Raw genomic sequence first — 22,382 nt, 5'->3', positions numbered from 1 at the left:
TGAAACGTTTAATTAGTATCTTAATATCTTTAAATAATTATTATTTTAGAATCAATTGTAATTGTATCATACGTACTTTTGAATTCGTGCAAGAACATATGTTATTTTGAAGTAGTTATTATTAGGAAATTGTTAGACGCGAACAGTATGCGAAAAGTTAGTATGTAGTGTAATAATTATCAATCAAAGCACAAGAATTAAATTCTTTAGGAAAAAATTTCCGGAATTTCTTATTTACATGATTATAAAGAAATCCATAACAAAAAGGAGCTGCTTTCTAATACTTCTCTTCCTTGTAATGCCTACGTTAACAATAACGAGGTTCGACTTTTTGTTTTTAGAGGGATACTGGAAAATTTGAAAGTACAGTACCATTGGGAAGAAAATCACGATATTGAAAACGATATTTGCAAGTAAATTTCCAAAAAATCTGTTTTCAAATTTTCGCTTTCTATTTCACATTAAAAGAAAGGGAGGGCTGCCTTCTTTTTCTGCAAGACAAAACAAACATTCTGAATCTCGTATCAATGAATGATGTCAATAAGTTATTTTTCTTTTCAGATTGAACAATATTCCAGATTTATTCATAATTTCATACTACGCGAAGAATAGACTTTCATAGGTATATAAAGGAAATATTAAGTATAGGAAAACTCTTTTTCGTTGTAGGTGACATATGCTTCACGGTTGAACACATGTATTTTTGAACACATATAAATGAAAAAGTACTCTTATGGAGAAAAAGAATTGATACCTTCGATTGACATTAGATAATGTATATAAACTTATGAACAATCACTATCACTATCAGTTTGTATTTTAGGTGCACACGCAGATTTGTTGGAGTTCTTATAAAATGTACTTCCTGTACGAACGTTTTATTCTTCCAAATTTTACGATACTATGTCTCATATGATAACTATATGGATTAAACGTAATATAAATGATCCGAAAATAGACTCGAACGACATTAATTGTCTTTCTATTTATACCAATATCGAAAATACAAGTAAAGCTGGAGCAATAGTATGCAAGAATGGACTATTTATTATTTTAAACCAAATCATAGCATATTCAGAATGCACAGTATTATCATGAAACGACGAGTTTTATGTTAATTCCGACCGATTACAATACCTTTCTTTCGTTTACAAGGAACGACGAGACTGGCAGTTGCGTGATTTCCAATGCAAAAGCCGCGATATCTGCACGATAACCTAACCTCAACCGATTTTGTTGTACTATTCTTACGTGGACTTCGTTTGTACCACTTTCGTAACAAAAATAGAATACGTAGAACACAGCATTCCGTTATGCGATATTGTCGATTCCTAACATCCGAAAAATCAGAGATAATTTTTTCCCTACAGTTGTACATTTGTGTGAAAAATTACGAACGTAAAGTTGTTTGGTGCATGCACAGTCCTCCCCTCCGCTGCATTTGCGTGGACATGCTAGAAAGATTCACTTTTCCACGGTGAAACTGTATGTATTATAATTTCATTTTTACAAAGGTCGAACATCCTACTATGCATAAATTTAATATTAATATAAGCAGGTTTCGTGTTAAGTATTACATCTGACGTATAAGCACACGTGTGTACGAGCCTTGGTTTTAAATGTCTTATAGTAGACACCGAAAAGATTATTCAGTTGGATATCTGACTCAACATCAATATTTTACTAGGAGATAACATGTTAAGAACACGTTGGTGGATGGCATGGGAGATGATGAATGAAGACATACTTCTGTGAGATACATAAAATAGTAGTCAGAACGTATTTTGGCGCTTGGGGACAGCAACAGCTTTTTTTTTGTTTTTATTTATTTGTTGAAATTACAATCAATTCTCGCGTTGAGAATTTTCAGTAATTTTTCCGGCGTGGCGCAGTGACATGGCTGTTTATTTACAATAAGTTAATACTTATTATAGATAGGTATAATTTATAAGTATTATAAGTAAGTGCATATGCTTAATTTGGATAATTAAATGAATCTAACGTTTAGGTCTAGCGAGTAGTGCCTCTTCAGCCTGCGAATCTGGTCCGTCGTATCGAGTAGTCCAGTGATTAGGGGGTTTCGGTGTTTCTTGACTCTTTTGCTATATCTGTCGCTATATTTTGCTATTTCCTCTTTGACTGTAGGTATCTTGAGGTCGCGATGGATGGTTTCGTTGGTAACATACCAAGGTGCGTCTATTAAGGCTCTTAGCGCTTTCGATTGGAATCGTTGTAGTATTTCGATGTTGGAGTTACTTGGACAGCAACAGCTGGTGATACTGTCATACACCTCCATTTATAAACTTTCGAAAATCGATGTGACCTTCAAACTTTAGTGTATTCTGTTTCACAGCACAAAATGTTTCCGAAACGTAAGTTTATTGTTACAATAAACTTGACTAGTGGCTCTGAAATACTATCCTTGAAAAAACAATGGGGAAATTGGAGCAAAAAAAAAGAAGGAAATAAACAAAGACCTTGTTGGTTCGTAAAAATAAAATATGCTACAGGAAAAATTTTTTCCAACGGATTGAGATGCGACAAGCTTTAAAAGCTATGACGCGAATCGAGCGTTTGTCTACAAGAGCGCATTTTCGGTGGATATATATGTCGGAATGACATTGGGGATAGGGTTGTCGGTGTTTGAGGAGTCTTCATTGAAGGTAGCCATCGTTGCGGTGTAACGAAGATACGATTTATTGACACAGGTATGAATAACACAGGTTTTGACAATCTACCACGGCGGTGAGACGTCCGCGACACTAGTGACAGTGGTCTCCGGTTCAATAACGAATCCGCGGCCAACGGGATGACAGATGGGCGTTCTCGCTGAATCTAAGTCTGACTCGTAAAAATAATTGCTGAGCGTAAAGACGTTACTCTTTGGTCGACGGGAGCGCGTAAAAGAATGCCCGTCCCGTCCCGACGATGTCACAGAGGAAAACTATAATGGGGTGTGTCTAAGGACACGAGATCATCGGATTCGTCGAGGAAAGCCTTCGTTTAGGAAGTAAGGGAAATTGACGTTGCTGCTAATTGGTCAATCTCCATATCGGTGGTTAGAAAAAGATGTTAGCCGCCCTCGAGGGAAAGTTGCTAGTGGGAGACGCCGCTCGTTGAAAAATATGTCTCCCCTATCTTCCCGTAGTTGGGACAAAGACTGTTTGTCTGTTTGAAGGACTTTAGTTAACTAAACCTTAAGATTTATAACGGGCCCTCCAGCTAGCCGAACATGTACTGCGGAGACGCATCGACATCTGGCAATCATCTTACTCGAAGAATAGGGTCTGCGTGTGGCGAGCCACGGGACAGAAACCGTTGGAATGTTTACTGTCGCGTGTCGCCACGAATATTTCTTTTAAGGAGAGCTATAGAATTACTCCATACCTTTGTTAGGCAAAGCGTTTATCCCTTGACCGCGGCTACGTTGGGCGACAGACTGTCACCTCGAGCCAAAGCTCACCGTCACTAATCTAGAACAATTACAATCGGATTGAATAACTACAATTGTTCAATTACAGCTATAGTAGACTCTAGGTTAGAATGTTGCGGGATTATCTAAAATTCCAAAGGCTCCGGTGTTCTTTCATCTCCGACATATAATTATATAATGACTCATTGAAAACCAGCTTTCATTTTTTGTTGATAGTATGGTAAGAAAATGTGAAGTTCGAACGCTTGTAACGATTGCCTGAGTTGCGTCATCCTTGGTTTTAGGAAAAGATAGGGAAGTCACTGAAGGGTGTCGCGGCTTCGATGTCTTTCGTAGCTGCGACGCGGAGGCCTCTCGGTTGTTCTTTGAACAATCGTCAACGTGGACGAACGTCAAAGCGAAACCACGCGAATTCGGCATTTCCGATAATACGGAACTCTGTAAACGCGACTGCGTTGAATTCGTTCGATTAATTCCTAGCAGTATCTATAAACAGTGAACTTAAGGCCCCATACACAACTGCATACGCTAGGTTGTAAGAAATAATAGCTATATAAGTATGTAGCGGCGCATGAGTTAGAGAACGATGCAAATCGAGAGCGACTCATATTATTGTTTTGCCTCGTGACACTTACACAGTCTTGACGTACATGTAACGTCAACAAATATCTCCAACAGACTCAGGAAACCTGAACAGCCTTGCACACGACACCGACTCCCAAAACAAAGGAATATGAATTCGGCACATAGGCATAAGATAAACGAACATCTAGAAGGGCTGTGTCTTGATCGAGTCTTTCAGTCTTTCGGTAACGGTCAAATCGCACACTTGTAATCCTATTATAAAATAAAGGTACCTCGAACTCTGGTTCAAGAACCCAACATTTTTTTATTATTATTTTCCCATTATTTTTACGTGACATTTTGGCGATCCTGCCAGGATCCATTCGCTTCAGTGTAAACGAAGTTACGATTTCGGTCTACGGACATTATTGAAGATCGAAGGATTCGAACTACTTGTGTTATGAACTTTGCTGTCAATAATTTACCACGGTGGACCAAATTAACGGGGCCACTGTCAGCATAGAACAAATCAACAGAACGAGTTTGACACTCAAACGCATTTGAACGCGCCACAGAGGAAAACACCGCAAGGGAACCTCATTCTACGAACTTACGTATCAAGGTGAGAAAAGTCGGAATTCTTTTAAACAATATAGAACGCGAAAAGTTAGTTTCTCTAGTAACTCTAGCGAAGAGACAATATGAACAAGAAAGACACAAAAGCCGAGACAAGTTTACCCTCTACAAGTGGAGTTCAAAATAAAACGGGAACACTCGATTCCTCTACCAGAGCAATTTTAGACTTAATACAGAGACAGAACGAAGAATTTCGACAACAATTTAACGAAATAAAGAATGCTTTAAAATTAGCGAACGAAGAAAATAGAAAACGCGCTAACGAAATGGAAATATTAAGTAGAAACCTCTCTCGTGTTAAACTACCACAAATAAACGTAAAATCAACTGAATTCGGTTCTATGATGACTGACGATGACGATAATATATCAGTATTAAAACACGATACTAATCCACCTCCACCTATGCCACAAAAGCCACCAACATATGTCCAACCATCCAATTCAACAGCTGGAAACTCTGGAAATCTAAAAGCTGTTTAGTATCTCCGATACTAAACGGAGAAAACGATATAAGTGTAGAAGATTTTATTCGTGAAATAAAAGAAATGAGAATGATGTGTAGCGAACAAACGTTATTATTAAAAATGATCAAAATAGAGAAAATTGTAGGAAAAGCCGCAATGACAATCCGCAATATCCATATTAACGAATTCGAAACTCTGTACGAAGGATTAAGACGTAACGTAGCTACTCAAGCATCAGTAAGAGAACACCAAGATCAGTTAAGAGTGATAAAGCAAGGAATAACCGAAAGCGTGCAAAATTATAACATTAGATTTCGACGTGTTTTCAACAAACTTCAATACAGCATTACCAATGAATATAAAGACGAACTAACTCGATGAGCGATGAACGATCGACTATACATGGTTTCTGTGATTGACTATGTAAGAGGCCTTCGTTCAGAAATAGGACACGTGCTATTGGCTAATCCCCCCCCCCCAAACATCATCGATGCAGAAAAAAAGGCAATGGACGTGGAAAAATACTTTCGCGAAGACAACGCTCGCAGACGGATGACACGACAAACAACCACTCCACCATCTTATCGTAACCAGACGTCTCGTCCAGTAGGTAACCGCTTCACGATTACAAGTAACATGAATAACAAAACTCCACCCACACAAAACATTCTACCAAGAATGAATAATTTTACAAAGCTTGAAAATCGACCATTAAACGAAAGGCCACAAACGAAATGTTTCAAATGCGATCGATTGGGACACCTTGCCAATCAATGCCAAAATTTTCGAATACCGCCTCAAACAAAAGCCCCTCCAGGAATAAACCACATTCAAGAACAATCAGAATTAACAATGCTACCTCAGGAAGATTATCCACAATACGACTACAATTACCAGGACGACGAGGATTGCGATTTTTCGTTGACTCGGGAGCAGGAATCAACTTGCTTAAACGAGGATGCTACCCAGGAAGGACAATAATACCAGACACATAGAAATTCTCCATGGAACATTCCAAATACGAATCCAATTCCAAAATTAAACTAAATTTATTCAACAAAGAGATAGAATTTTCCTTAGTAGATGATAATTTCCCTATCATAGAAGACGGCATATTAGGCTTACCCGGTTTAAATCAATATCGATTCGAACTCTCCAATAAAACATTAAAATTAGATAATAATACTCTTCTGCTGCAGCAAGAACCACCCCTCGCATCGGGAGAAATCGTTCAAAAAATTGTATACTTCGACGGAAAGCCAACGCCAGTATGCTTTATCAATGGTGGTAAGTTTTCAGTCCAAATTTCTAACATTATTGAAAATATAAACACTGTAGATCAAATCTAAAAATTCAAATCTTTGATTCGACTATCGCACATAGAAAAACCTCTTAGAGAACCTATGTAGTATTTTCGTCTGTACCTACTTAAATTATATTTATCTTATTTTCCTTTAAGCATTCGTGAACGTAGTGGTAATGAACTTCAATGTGTTTAGAATTTTTTGTGAAATTTCCGTACTTTGCTATACTTATCACTCCAGAGTTATCGTCATAAATTTTTACAGGGTTATTGTCTAGATTTACATTGAAGACCTTCATAATTTCTCTAATAGACATTAATTCACTCACCGCTTCCGATAGAGCTACATACTCTGCATACGTCCAGGCTTTTGTCACACACCTTTGTTTTTTAGATTTCCAACCGATTACATTTCCATACAATTTAATTACATATCCAGAAGTAGATTTTCTATCTAAATGATCTCCTGCCCAATCAGCGTCCACATAACAATCTATCGTTTCACACTTTTCATTCCTTTTCTAATGTAACCTTAAATCTTTAATATTAAATATTTCAATATTTCGGTACAAATATTTCAATATTCGCAAAGCATATTTAAAATGTGTCTCGCTACAACAATCTTGAAATCTACTTAAGATAATTCACACTATAACTTATATTGGGTCTGGTATTTGTACTAATATACAGCAATGCGCCAATTAAATTCTTGTATCCAATGTCATTTCTATTTATCTCAGCGTTTTCAATTTTTAAATTTGTTTCCGTTGGTGTACAGTACAATTTGCTGTTTTGTAATTTATATTTGTTCGCTAATGATTCAATGTATTTCGTTTGGCTTAGTTTCATTTCATTTTTTATATAATCATACTCTATATTTATTCCAAAATATTCTTTTACTTCACTTAAATCTTTCATTTTAAATTTATCAGGTAATAGCTTCTTTACATTTTGTATCCTTTTTTTGTTTTTACTACAGATTAACAAATCGTCTACATATATTAGCAAATAAACAACATTTTCCCCCTCTCCATGAGTATATAGGCACAACTCTATGTTATTCTTCTTAAAATCCAATGTCGTCACATACCTATCAAAACACTCATACCAATCCCTCGGACTTTCTTTTAACCCATAAAGCGCTTTCGATAATTTACAAACTCTATTCGTTCCGTCCGCATATCCCTTTGGTTGATTTACATATACCTCCGAGGTTACTTCACCATTTAAAAAGGCAGTTTCTACATCCATTTGCTCAATTATTACTCCATTTTGACAACAATATGATAGCAATATCTTAAAGGTCTGATTACTCGCCACTGGAGAATATATGTCATCGGCTACGTTTCTTTGTTGAAATCCCCTTACCACTAATCTAGCCTTATACCTGTCCTCTGATTTTTTCGTGTAAACCCATTTTACATCTAATACTTCTTTGCCTTTTACCCTTTCTACCAATTTCCAAGTTTTATTCTTATAGAGACATTCTATTTCCTTATCCATAGCCTGTTTCCAAACTTCACTATTTTCACAACAAATCGCCTCCTCAAATGTGCAAAAGATATCTACTCTACAATAATTTGCGTGAATCTCACTACTGTTTTCCTTTTCTGGATACCTTACTGGAGTTTTCTTATTACGTGTAGATCTCCTAGGAATCTTTACGCTTTCAGAACTATTATCATTTTCATCTTCTCTACTTTCTAACTCTTCCTTATTCATGCTGTCCAATAAATAATTATCTTTACTATCATCGCTAACTGCATCGAATGAATTCTCCTCAAAACCGATACATTTTTTGTCTGTTTCTACGACCTCTACATGTCGCTACTGTTATTTTTACACCTAATAGGACTCTCTAACCTACTTCACTATATCCTAACAGAATTCCCATATCTGCCTTCTTATCCCATTTGGAAACTCTTTTTTGTTCTGGCCTTCTTACAAAAACTTTACTTCCATATAGATGTAGATTTTTAACACTTGGTTTTCTCCCGAAGAATATTTCAAAAGGTGTCTTTCTTTCTATAGTATTCGCTAATATTCGATTTTTCAAGTATGCCGCTGTACAAACTATTTCCGGCCAGTACCTTTTATGTACTTTCGCTTCCGCTAACAAGCAACGCGCCATGTCCATCACTGTTCTATTATACCTTTCCGCTGTCCCGTTTAATTCATGTACGTATGTTGGGCAATTATTTATTCTTATACCTTTATCCCTAGCAAATTTATAAATTCGATTATTTAAATATTCTTTACCATTATCGCATCTTAATATTTTTAACCTCTTGCCCGTTAAATTTTCGGCTTCATTTACGAACTGTACGAAAGAATCAAAGACCTCATCTTTTGATTTTATACAATAGATCCTAGCTATTTTACTATAATCATCGATAAATGAAATGAAATATTTTTCTCCATTGAATCCGGTAGTCTTAAAGGGACCACATACGTCCGTATGAATAATTTCCATTATTTCCCTAGCCTTAGTTCGATTATTTTTGAAAGGTAAGTTATGCATTTTGCTTTCTATACACACCCTACATTTCAAAAGTTCCTTTTCAAATTCATTCGGTATGCCAGTCACTAGCTGCTCTTTACCCAAAATCTCTAAATATTTAAAATTTACGTGTCCTAGCATCCTATGCCATCTTTCCTTTTTACTCATACCACTACGTTCGGCGCTGTTTACTAAGTGCTTCTTCCCTTTCAATATACTTTTTATTCTATATGTCCCATTCTCTTTGAACTGAGCTGTAAGTATATTATCCTCATCTATTACTTTCGCAATATTTCCTTTGGAAATAACCGTATTCTTATCGTCTGCTGGTTTACCTAAACTAATCAAATTTGCGGACATTTCTTTCGCGTAAAATACTTTCCTCATATTTATTTTATTTTGTTTTCCGAATGCTTCAAAATAACTTATAACATTCCCAACTTTTGTCGCTTTTATCGGTCTATTATCGCCTAAATATATATTTACCGGTTCTTTTAGGTCGATAGATTTATCGAAATAATTTATATTATTAATTATGTGATCGGTACAACCGCTATCTAATAGCCACACTATTTCGTTCTTACTTATTTCATTCGTCTCACTGCTGTTTGCTGCGTGCGCCGTTGCTGTCCATATGCCTGCTCTTGAGTTTCCATGCTCGCCCGTGCCGGTTCTTGATTGATGATGAAAGTTTCCACGTCCTCTGCTCGTATTGCCTTTGTTCTCTCTTCCTCTGTTTCGACCAGGTGTTGGCCCATGCCAATAGCCGTTACTGCTTCCCGCTTGGACGCCATTTTGACACTCTCTCGCAAAGTGTCCTAATCTTCCACATCTGAAGCATCCTTCCTTTTTTGCAGAAAAGGCGTTGGTTTGCCTTTCTCCTCGATTGGATTTATTTTTCTTCTCTGCTATCTCTATTTTATTTTTTACATACGCTACCGTTTGATCCTCTTCTTTCAATGCGTCTATTATGTCCGCTATGTAGCTGTATTCTTCGGGTAACGTATTCAGCATGTAATTCAGCTTTTCCCTCTCACTTACTTGTGCGTCCGCACTTTTTAATTCATTTATTAATTTTTCGAAATCGTTAAAGAATGATGCTGAATCACTGTAGTTCTCCAGTCTTATGTTTTCCAATCTCCTTCTGCATACGATCTGCAGTGCCGTCGACTCTTTCAAGTACATTTCATCGAACCTTTTTATTATATCATACGCCGTTTTTCCTTCCCTAACATACTCCAATTGTCTGTTCGATATTGCACTATAAATTATATTTATCGCCTTCAAATCCTTTTTGTCCCAGTCTTCATCGTCTCTTTCGTTCTTCATTCTAGTTGTAACAACCTCGCATTCCTTATATTTGAGAAACATCGTGATTCTTTGCTTCCACATTCCATAATCCTCACCATCGAATATAGGTATCATGATTTCCGATCTCTCCATTTTAATTGATTCTTCTTTTTTTTTCTTTTCTTACTCAAGCGTTCCTACGTGCTCGAAGTATATTTTTTTTCTCTGAAAGTTTTTTTTTCTTTACTGAAAACTCACTCGCAAGATCGTAACCACGCACTAAATATCTTGCAAAACTAGTAACCACGCTCTGCTACCATGTTAAGGAAATTCGAGGATTTGGGAATACAAATAATTGACTATATTTCCCACACAACAGTTATACATCTATATTACTCTCTGAAGAACGTCTTGCACGCACGCTGGTCGCCAACCGACTATCCTAGATTCTTCTAACATCTGGCAACAGTCTTTTGTCTCCACTAAGACCTTGACGCCCTCTAACCCTTACACACACACTCTCATGTACAGTGTAAATGTATCACTTCCCTAACAAATAAGTATGTTATTTCGTTACCACTTATCTCGTTCATCTCGCTGCTGTGTGCTGCGTGCGCTGTTGCCATCCATATGCCTGCTCCTGAGTTGCCATATTCGCTCGTGCCGGCTGCTGATTGACGATGGAAGTTTCCACGCCCCCTGTTCGTATTGCCTTTGTTTCCTCTTCCTCTGCTGCGACCACGTGTTGACCCACGCCGATAACTGTTACTGCTTCCCGCTTGGACGCCATTTTGACACTCTCATGCAAAATATCCCACTCTTCCACATTTGAAGCATCCTTCCTTTTTTGCAGCAAAGGCATTAGTTTTCATTTCTCCTCGATTAGACTTATCTTTCTTTTCCGCTATTTCTATTTTATTCTTCACGCACGCTACCGTTTGTTTCTCTTCTTTCACTGCATCTATTATATCCGCTATGTAGCTATACTCTGCGGGTAACGTATTGTTTTCGCACGTTCGCTGGGAGACGCGATCTCGAAGAAGCGCGCCAACGGGAGTCGTAAATTCCCGTTACGATTTGCTAATCGACGCCGCGAATCGCTCGATCCCTTATTTCGTTTAGGATAATAAGGGTAGTTAAATGAAGGATAACGCTGTTGCTAACAGGTTATTATATATTTTCACAAACCAACAACTTCGGTGTAACACAAAATGAATATTTGTTATGAGATGACTACGAATGAGTGCGACCTGAGTCTCTAGACGGATTATCGCGTATACTGATGGATTTGTCGACTCATTGTATTCGAATTGCTGACCGCTTGACGAGATGCTTGATTGAGACTGACTGATCTTCGGGTGTAAACCCGGTCGAAGGATGTTGACTGTTCGAAGGATGTAAAGTCAGTGATGTTCGGAGACGATGCTGTGGCGGAGGAAAGCTAAGGATGGGTGTGTCTAGCGCACGGGACCATCGGATTTGTTGGTGACGATTTTGACTAAGGGAGTGAGGGAAATAGTCTTCGTTGTTAATTGGTTAAACGAAGGGTCTTAACCGCCCTCGAGAGAAAGTGGTTCGTGGGAGGAAAGTTGCATCATACGTGAGAAAAACCAACTTTCCCTTGTCAAGCCGTAGTAGACAAAGGTCTTTAGAAATGCTTTGGAAACAGACGTTTGTTCAGTTTGAAGGACCTCGACTAGGAAATTCCTAAGATTTATGGAAGATACTTGAGACTATTGAGGGTACGCAGTGAGTATCCGAAGACATCTGGTTGCCATCTTGCCCGCGGTGTGTGGCCTGGGCTAGGTAGAGTTACGCGACGTAACACGTATTTATCATGTAATTCAGCTTTTCCCTTTCACTCACTTTTGCGCCTGCACCTTTTAATTCATTTATTAATTTTTCAAGATCGCTAAAAAACGATGCTGAATCACTGTATTTATCAAGACTTATCTTCTCCAATCTCCTTCTGCACACGATCTAGTGCCGTCGATTCTTTCAAGTACACTTCGTCGAACTTTTTCATTATTTCATACGCTGTTTTTTCTTCCCTAATATATTCTAATTGTCTATTTGAGAAGGCACTGTAAATTATATTTATCGCCTTCAGATCCTTTTTATCCCAGTCTGGATTGTCTGTTTCAGTCTTCACTCTAGTTATAACAATATCACATTCTTTATATCTCAGAAACATTGTTATTCTTTTCTTCCACATACCGTAACCCTCACCATCGAATATCGATAGCATAATTTCCGATCTCTCCATTTTAATTGATTTCCTATTCTTTACTCAAGCGTTCCTACGTGCTTGAAGTATTTTTTCTTTTATTTTATATTCTTTGAACGTTTCTTCCCTTACTAAACTCGCAAGACTAAAAACCACGCACTAAATAGCTTGCAAAACTAGTAACCACGCTCTGCTACCATGTTAAGGTATAGAGAGGATTCGAAAATACAAATAGTTTACTTTATTTCGCACACAACAGCTATACATATATATATTACACTCTGAAGACTTCGATAACCTTCTTGCACGCACGCTTGTTGTCAACCACCTCCTCTAGATTCTCCTAACAGCCTCCAATCGTCTTTTGTCTCTACTGAGACCTGGACGCCCTCTGACGCTTACACACACATTCACGTGTACAGTGTAAATGTATCATCTACGTAACAAGATCATCAACGTAAAATCCTACCGTCCTCCCGAACATCATAAAACCGAAATAAATAAACAGATGACTGAAATGTTAAACAAAGAGATTATAGAACCCTCCGACTCTCCCTATAACTCTCCTGTCTGGGTCGTTCCAAAGAAAATCGACGCATCAGGGAAACAAAAGTGGCGAGTAGTGATTGACTTTAGGAAGTTAAACGAACTAACAGACCAAGACGCGTATCCACTACCTGACATTAACGATATACTATCACAGCTAGGAAATAAGAAATATTTCTCCTCTTTAGACTTATCCTCAGGGTTCCATCAAATACCCATGGACGAGAATTCAAAGAAATACACTACATTTAGCACACCATAAGAACACTTCCACTATAATAGAATGCCATTCGGGCTCAAGAACGCACCTGCTACCTTTCAAAGAATGATGGATACCACGTTAAGAGGTTTGATTAACAATCATTGTTTCGTTTATCTCGATGATATCATTATATTCGGGCAATCGATGGAAGAACATACTAAAAACTTAGTCATTATATTCCAAAGACTCGGGAAAGTAGGTCTAAGAATACAACCAGATAAATGTGAATTCTTAAAGCCCGAATTAGAATATCTAGGACATGTAGTGACAGCAGATGGAGTAAAACCTAACCCTAAAAAGATAGAAGCAGTAAAGAATTTCAAACTACCAAAAAATCCTACAGATGTAAAATCATTCCTTGGGCTAGCTGGATACTATAGAAAATTTATTAGAAACTTCTCTAAAATTGCCAAACCTCAATCTATTTTTAAAGAAGGACATTTAGTATTAATTCATAACGATCATAAAGAACACAAGATAGATACTGAATGGCCAGGGCCATACACCATTGAAAAAGTGAAAAACCCCTTATTATGAAATAATAGTAAATCACTCGATTAGGAAAATACATGGTAACCGTATTAAACCTTACTTTCCAGGACGATCTTCACCTTCTTCATAGTTAGCTAAGCTAAACGTTATACCCCTTAATGGTAGTTCTATATATCAAGAAAAATTAGCTCATGCATACTTATATAGCGAATCCGTAAACGTAATTATAGGTTTAGACATTAAGGATATATATGCAAAACTCAGCGAAATTAAAAGATTTAGACTAATGTTAACAGAACATTTTAAAAGTGAATGCCCGTATTCCAATGAAATGATTACACGCGCTCGCAAAAGAAATTTAGACAATGTAATCATGCATATTAAATTTATGACACACACTTGTTACCGAAGAGGCTCATTGAATTTTGTTGGATCCATTTCTAGAAGTCTATTTGTAACTCTGGATAACGATAATTTAGAATTAATGAATAAAAATATAGATAAATTTTTTGATGAAAACAATAACTTAAAAACCAATATAACTTACAAAACAAATTTCAAAACTATAGCTTTACCCTTAACTGACAGTCTAGAAGAAATCCTAACAAAAAATGAAAACGCTCCAAAAATCATTAATAATGTATAATCGTATAGAATGCACCTCAATCAAATTTCCAACGAAGTAAACTCTCTTAATTATGAACATAGAATTAGAAGTCTTAAGAAATAGGAACTAAGTGTCTTATAAATTATTAGTTATATTGATCTAGCATTACTAGGAACATATGTATATTTAACAAAATAGGATTATTCGATATTATAAGCAAATGCCTACCTTCCAAATTATGTATTCGCGTATTATGTTGTAAAACCAAAGAAAAAAAAAGACACAGGTATAAGCAATATCTCTAGACCAATAGAGCGCACCTTTAAACACATATTCCACACCTGAAATACAACCATTACGAGAATTACCTGAAGACACCAATTCAGTCATCCTCGAAGCAAGGCATGTAAGATTCCAAAAGGGCATACAAAAGGAGGCACTACACCGAAAATAAGAGTCTGGAGGACCAGCCGCACTCTAACACTGGGGGAATGTAACGTCAACAAATATGTCCAACCGACTCAGGAAACCTGAACCGCCTTGCACACGACACCGACTCCCAAAATAAAGGATTATGAATTCGGCACGTAGGCATAAGATAAACGAACATCTAGAAGGGCTGGTTCTTGATCGAGGCTTCAGTCTTTCGGTAACAGTTTAATCGCACACTTGTAATCCTATTATAGAATAGAGGTATCTCGAACTCTGGTTCAAGAACCCAACATTTTTTTATTATTATTTTCCCATTACTTTTACGTGACAAGCAAAGCGTAACGATAAACAAACTCCGGGCAAAACAATGTTGCCGCTGCGTGCAATCGTCAACCGAGGTTGAATTTAAAGTTTTCGATACTCCCCCGAGTATAAATAAAAGAACACGATCGTTAAGACAGTTAGTATCGAACATTCTTATAGCGAATTAATATCGAACGAACGTAAGCATTACCTTGTATACACATATCGAGCAACACTAAGCGAACGACGACTAATTCTGTACTGCAAATAATTTTAAATACATTTGACTACACTAAGTATCAACTCGTCTGGTCATTAATCAACAACGCGTTTAATCGTCCTCCACATACATGTTGTATAAGCTACTATGTGTATATTTATTTATGTTTCCCATAGTACAGACGTATTCCTTATTTTATTGTAGCTGTGTAATTTCAGTAGTCTTGCATAAAGGACATCTGTTTTGTTGCAATTGTATCAGCTATTAATTGTAATACTTGAAGCGTTTGTATCTAATCGTCATGCATCTGTGGTGGCACTCGACCATGGAACTTTCCAACGGCTTCGCGACACAAAGCGCTATACCTTCAAAGCGTAAGGCCGACACGCCTAATGTACCATTGATATCCCTACAGTTCTTTCGCCGAATATTCGGAAGAATGCATACGCGGCAACCGTTGCGGACATCTAATAAACGCGTGCGTAGTGGAGATATCGAGGGGCAACAAAGAAAAGAATCCATTTGGTTTCGAATCAAAGATTCATTCTGCCCCGAGCTGCGGAGTGCGAAAGGTTAAGCGTCATAGCGAAGCAAACACAATTAGAGATACGTGATTATTGACTCTTGATAGTTAATCGTTAATCGTTAATCGTTGTTCATCGTTAATCGTTAATTGTTTTTGATCGTTCATCGTTAATCGTTAATTGTTGTTGACAGTTAATCGTTAGTCGTTAATTGTTGATCATAAATTGTTGACTGTTGATTGTTAATAATTTAATTAACTTTTTTGTTGAACATCAAGAGTATTTCTTGTGGGCACCTTCACCCACTATCCACCTCACATCGTTATTCTACATACGGAAGGCAAGATTGATATCAAGTTCGAAGGACAGACCGCAGAAGTCTGGTCTCTGCTATTACCACGAGACCTTTCGAGACCGCGCAAGGAAGTGCCGGGCCCCTTGCAACTGGACCCAGTGAAACGAGACCAGCCGTCCGTAAACGCGGCATGTGGCGATGGCTTTAGTATCCCATCGCATTTTCGTGACGGACAGGGCACCAAGGATCTCTTTTCTTGTGAACACCGGTGTCAATATAAACGTATACTCGTGCAACAAACTACGCGGATCCGCGAACAAAGATACGTACGAGCTGTTCGCGGCGAATCGAGTGGTCGAAGCAAACCGAAAACGCCTTTCGCGAGTCAAAACGCATCGTCTCTGACGCCACAATGTTAGTGTCACGACCGGCATACTTCAAATCCGATGGACTGACGATGGAGATAAAGATGTGGCGGCACTCGGCGACAATCGGCGGCAATATCGCTGAAGTGTCTAATGAACCATCAACATCCCAACGGTCCTTCCGCCGAAGGTTCTAGAAGAAAGAGCACGTGGCAACGGTCGCGGACGCCTAGCAAATGCAAATGCATGGTGGGGATGTTGAGGGATGACAAAAGAAAGTAATCGGATTCGATCGAAAGTCAAATCATAAGAGCTTCAGTCTTGGAAAGTCACGCCTAGAGTTTGGAAGTGGATTGTAAAGTGAATTGTTGTTAGAAAAAAAATAAAGTTTCTTTTTTTTATTTACACCTCAAATTTCTTTTTTTATTTTGTTATTTTACGTGACATTAGCGCATTCGGTATCGGCAACAGCGCGTGAACGACAAATGGCAGCCGCTAGGATTCGTTACAAAATCTTTGTCTCCCGTGCGATTAATTCTGTATTTAGAATAATTTTAAATATATTTGACAATATCAAGTATCAACTCGTCACGTCATTATTTAAATCATCCACCACAAATCCAAAAACAGAATAAGGAAAACAGAGAAACGAACAAATAGAAAATTAAGTTGCTAACATGTTTTTCTATAATAATATTTTAACATCAATATTGTAATACGCAATGTGTTACGCCGCCTAAAACATCTGCACGCCAGCCCGCGCGACCGGACAACAACCGACCTGCGTAACGTCACTTCGACCCTCAATAAACCTAAGGACCCACCATAACTTTCACTTCCCTGTATTGTTTCGCCATGTGTCTTCAATCCGTTTGTCTTGAAGAATTTCTAAAGCTTAAAAATATTCTCGAAACACAGTCGGTTTTTAGAGAGGTCCTTGGGTTTATTAGTCGCACTTAAAACACGGAGAAAGCGGGTATGCACCCATTAGGAAAATCCGAATAGCCCTGTAATAAAACAAGCTAGGTTTTTCTCACGCACACAGTCATCTATCCACCACGATGGTAGGAGACTCGATACTCATCCCTTCGAGCAGTAGTGCAGGTCATGACCAATCGACACCGCGCTTCGTGGCCCTCACTTTTTCTAACGAAAGTGGGAACAACGAATCCGCGTTCTTTAGGCACAGGGGCACACCCACACCGAACTTTTCTTCCGTATTAGAAAAAGAGCGACAGACAGTCTAAAAACTAACGCCTAACGCGGCAGTCTACACATAGCGCGAGAGTCGCATACTTCACGCAAATCTTTTGTCGGTTCTCGGTGTTGTCGAACACACATCTTCTCTCCTAAATATATTATAGTGCTAAGTCCATTAATACATTAATTTCCATTATAAGAGCCCTGCTCTAGCGTACATATCTATCGCATCTTCATGCGACAAGTTGTTAACTATTTATTTCTCTACGTCAGTGTAATCTAAGTGTTGGAAATATATAATTTATAATTCTGTGAATCACAGTGTTATACAAACTCAATCACCCCTATTATCTCAACGGAAATCAGGGGATCGATCAATTCGTGGTGTCGATTGTTATAATCGTAACGGGGATTTACGACCCCCGTTGACGTCTCTCCTCGCGATTACGTCTCCCCGCAATTGGTCGAAATTTACACAATGTGAAAATGAAAAAATTGGAAGCAACCGAACTACGGATGAAACTAAATCACTTCGCTGCTTGTAAAGATAACTTTTAGTGTTATAAACATAAGTCAAGTAGCAAAGAGCATAAATTGAATTTACCCAAACTCTTCTTGAAATCTGACAAAATGATTCTTTATTTTGTCAAAAAAATCTTTACGTATTTTCCATTCCCATTCGTCGCTTTTTTCAGTGGCGTGTTTATCGCTACGTCGAAACTCCGTCGGGTAGCAGTTAATTTCATTTAAAGTAGAAAACTATTCAGAAACGTGTATACGTTACACAGCAACAAACCAGTCGCCCTGTTATTACCTCGTTCTCAACAGTTCAAATTTCAGGGACAACCGACTACTTAGTATCGACCCAGTACGTCATATTTACTCGCCAAAAGAATTGTAAACGAAAATTGTAACCAGACGTGCCGTTAGTAACTACCATTTTTCGCGAAACTTCTTTTTCATTTGGCGGAAATTTAAACAAACCCCGAAACACCGTGGCGTTTTGCAACTGTCTTTAATCCTTTAAGATAAAAAAGATTGACGCAAAATTTTGACGGGATGAAATTTCACGATATATTCAGGTGAAACGATGCGAAATTAGAGCGAAGCTTATAATGGGAATATAGTTTGCTTGTCTGTTGTCATAAAATGAGATATGCAGAATATATTAAAAAATAGAGTATATGTAATACGAAACTTTATATTATTCATGTTATTATGGACAAAATATCACAATATGTTCATATATTTAAATCTCCTCCGAAAAAGATTATTGTATGTAGAACACAGTTTAACTGTATTTTGAATTCTTGTTTATCAGATCACAATTGATAAGTTGATATTAGGATGATTATCCTCATTTGAAACAATTTTGTGACTGTTACTTGTCAATATACTTTATATCTTATGTACATTTTAAATATAGTACGCAAACTCGAAGTTGCAAGGAACATTAATAAAAACTCAATATTTCAATAACGCCTTTCATGATTATAATTAAATATTTTTTCAAAATGTCGTATCAGTGTTACATCTAGCACCCCCTCCCCCACACACAAAAGTTTACCAATTTATAATATATGTACTAGTAGATTGACAAGTTACGATTTACAGGTTATATAGAATTCTATTTTATGATTTTATAATTTTTCGTTAAATACAATAATCAAATAACTTGCAAATAGTAAAATTTCATTTGTTTTATCGTCAAACTTGTGCAAGGGAACATATTAATGCTGGTAACTTTAGTGACTTGCAAAATTTCAATAGTGCAAGACAGGCCAGATATTCAATTGCAATTGGTTGCTATCCATATTTTCATCGGTCTTACAATAACCTTATGTTATCAATTATGAATTAAAAAGTTAATGAAATCACAACTCACCCAAGGCCAATGGGTATGACTTCTTTTCGAAGATCGATTGAAATCTCGAGTTTGTTGTTTGAGACATTCAGTTACCACAAGACAAAAACACCACTCCATTACAGCCGACGTAAACAAAACATGACAGATTCTTCCAATTCTCGGACAACAAACATAGGCATACATACTGTTTTAAAGTCACAGTCTGTCGTTGAACTTTCGCCAAGTAACTTGATACGCACATATACACGTCCCTCGAAATCAGTTTTCGACGAAAATACATACGTGACATGTTATGTTGCAACCGAACGTGAATTTCTCGCGGGAAATAGCCTGATATCGTTTATTTATGCGTCTCTCAAATACGAATTTTACTATACACTTCGTTTAAGACACGCCATTTTGCAAAACGATTATCGAAAGATTACTGCTTACATCGAGATCGAGAATAGATTCGCAGGAAGCTGGATGCCGCGATTTCTTCCCGCGCTTTACTTTCTTCCGAAGTTGTGATTGGTTGATTTCCTGCTGCCATATTCGGTTTCGCCGAGAATCGTGAACACGTACGCTGGAAGCAATGCGGGGTAATTATTTAATTTATTTCATAATATTATTTAACATATATCGTGAAAAGTTCTGAATATTCGGATTCTTCTGTTATCGTTTCATCGTATGTTAGCATTATCAGCTCTCGATATCGAATTGGCAAACAGAATTTTTCTCATACAAAGTAAGTCACATTAAGTATATGTATATGTATAGTCGAAGCAATGCAATTAAAAATTTTTCCATTTTAATTGCTATTATTTATCACAGACATTTTACCGAGCATTCATTTTATAAATCTTATACATACATATATATATATATATATATCGGGTTTACATTAGAATTAGGGTTAGGGGCGTGAAACGAATCTTCGTTTGGGTTACACGTTGTCGTTATGCAATGGAGAAGACATTGACTAGTGCAAATACGATTATTATAGAACCGGACAAGTAACCGCGGTAGTTAGGTGCTCGAGATACTAATGACAATGATCCTAGGTTCAATAACGAATCCGCGGTCAACGGGATGACAACAGAACGTACTCACAAAGTCTAAGTCTGAGAATAATCACTGATCGCGAAGGCGTTACTCTTGGATCGATGAGATCGCGAGCGAGAAAGCCTTTCCCGTCCCGATGATGCCACACAGGAAAACTATAACGGGGTGTGTCTAAGGATACGAGATCATCGGATTCGTCGAGAAAAGCCTTCGTTCAGAAAGTGTTGCTGCTAATTGGTTAATCTCCATATCGGTGGTTAGAAAAGGATGCTAGCCGCCCTCGAGGGAAAGTTGCTAGTGGGAGACGCCGCTCGTTGAAAAATATGTCTTCCCTATCTTCCCGTAGTTGGGACAAAGACTGTTTGTCTGTTTGAAGGACTTTAGTTAACTAAACCTTAAGATTTATAACGGGCCCTCGGGCTAGCCGAACATGTACTGCGGAGACGCATCGACATCTGGCAATCATCTTACTCGAAGAATAGGGTCTGCACGTGGCGAGCCACGGGACAGAAACCGTTGGAATGTTTACTGTCGCGTGTCGCCACAAATATTTCTTTTAAGGAGAGCTATAGAATTACTTCATACCTTTGTTAGGCAAAGCGTTCATCCCGTGACCGCGGCTACGTTCGGCGACTGACTGTCGCCTCGAACCCAAGCTCATTATCACAATTCTCGAATAATTACAATCGGGTTGAATAACTACAATTGTTCAATTACAGCTATAGTAGACTCTAGGTTACAATGTTGCGGGATTATCCAAAATTCCAAAGGCTCCGGTGTTCTTTCATCTCCGACACGGCCATCCTGACTATCACACGTCCTCGTGTGTAACTAAAATATCGTATTTCTTACATTAGATTCGATACAACTGACATTATTTGCGATTTAACTAAATGTCCAAGTAAGTCAAGGGTCCAGTGCAATAACAAAGTTTCGTTCGGAGGTTTGACAACAGAAAAATAAAAGAGAATAGGAATTTGTAATGTTATAATTTGTATTCAAAGTGTTAGGTGCGTTCTGTGAGTCGCCAGCCAGACCGTAATGACACAACAGATCATTTTCGATTTCGTACACCGGTGAACCTCAGTTTGTTGGATCATATTGCCACGTTGGGTGCATTACACCCAGAAAGCACGTAAGCCCACTCAACGGGTTACAACAAAAACACATCAACCCTCTCAACGGGTTACAACAAAAACACATCAACCCACTCAACGGGTTACAACAAAAACACATCAACCCACTCAACGGGTTACAACAAAAACACATCAACCCACTCAACGGGTTACAACAAAAACACATCAACCCACTCAACGGGTTACAACAAAAACACATCAACCCACTCAACGGGTTACAACAAAAACACATCAACCCACTCAACGGGTTACAACAAAAGCACATAAAACCACTCGGTGTATTACTATGACCACAACGCAGTGTTAATGATCCTCTGAGGTCAGTGTACTTGCATCGTTATTATCACCGCCGTTGTCATCACCGCAGACGTCTAACTCAGCAGGGACGCAACCTTCTGGCATTTTTCTCAGTCTGTCGTGTCTGTCCTTATATGATCGTTTGCCGTCTAAGGTTTTTAGGGTATATCTATCTCCTTCCAAAATCTCGGCTATTACGAATGGACCCCTGAATTTCGGATCTAACTTCGTCTGGTTTCTTTCCTCGTTTTTACGTAACACGAAATCGCCAAGGTTGAACCTAACTATTTTAGCTTTGTTTTTGTCGAACCTATCCTTATCGTATTTGGCGCAGTGATACATCGAGCATTTTCGACGATCGCATTTGCGTCTA

The 22,382-nt window shown here is 37.9% G+C and overlaps 1 protein-coding gene and 1 long non-coding RNA gene across 16 annotated transcripts in view; one reads left to right on the top strand and one right to left on the bottom strand.

Moving 5' to 3' along the window:
- The window catches only part of LOC126875835 (uncharacterized), a 148,009-nt gene that overhangs the window by 61,635 nt on the left and 63,992 nt on the right, over window positions 1-22,382 (bottom strand). For 2 of the 11 annotated variants that reach the window (XR_007693712.1, XR_007693710.1), the window contains exons 1-2: window positions 21,916-21,972; window positions 21,162-21,751 (exon numbers count right to left, since the gene is read on the bottom strand). The exons of 6 other annotated variants lie outside the window; for them this stretch is intronic. This is a non-coding gene — a long non-coding RNA (uncharacterized LOC126875835). Of the gene's footprint in view, window positions 1-21,161; window positions 21,752-21,915; window positions 21,973-22,382 lie in introns of those variants that run through there. 3 more of the 11 variants (XR_007693714.1, XR_007693715.1, XR_007693719.1) reach the window with 2 other exon arrangements.
- LOC126875803 (venom serine protease Bi-VSP-like) overlaps window positions 1-22,382 on the top strand; it is a 163,932-nt gene that overhangs the window by 102,775 nt on the left and 38,775 nt on the right. The window lies entirely within an intron of this gene.

The sequence above is a fragment of the Bombus huntii genome, unplaced genomic scaffold, assembly GCF_024542735.1.
Source record: "Bombus huntii isolate Logan2020A unplaced genomic scaffold, iyBomHunt1.1 ctg00000058.1, whole genome shotgun sequence".
NCBI lineage: Eukaryota > Metazoa > Arthropoda > Insecta > Hymenoptera > Apidae > Bombus > Bombus huntii.
The sequence above is the reverse complement of the archived record's forward strand: the minus strand, read 5'-3'. Positions and strand labels throughout refer to the sequence as shown.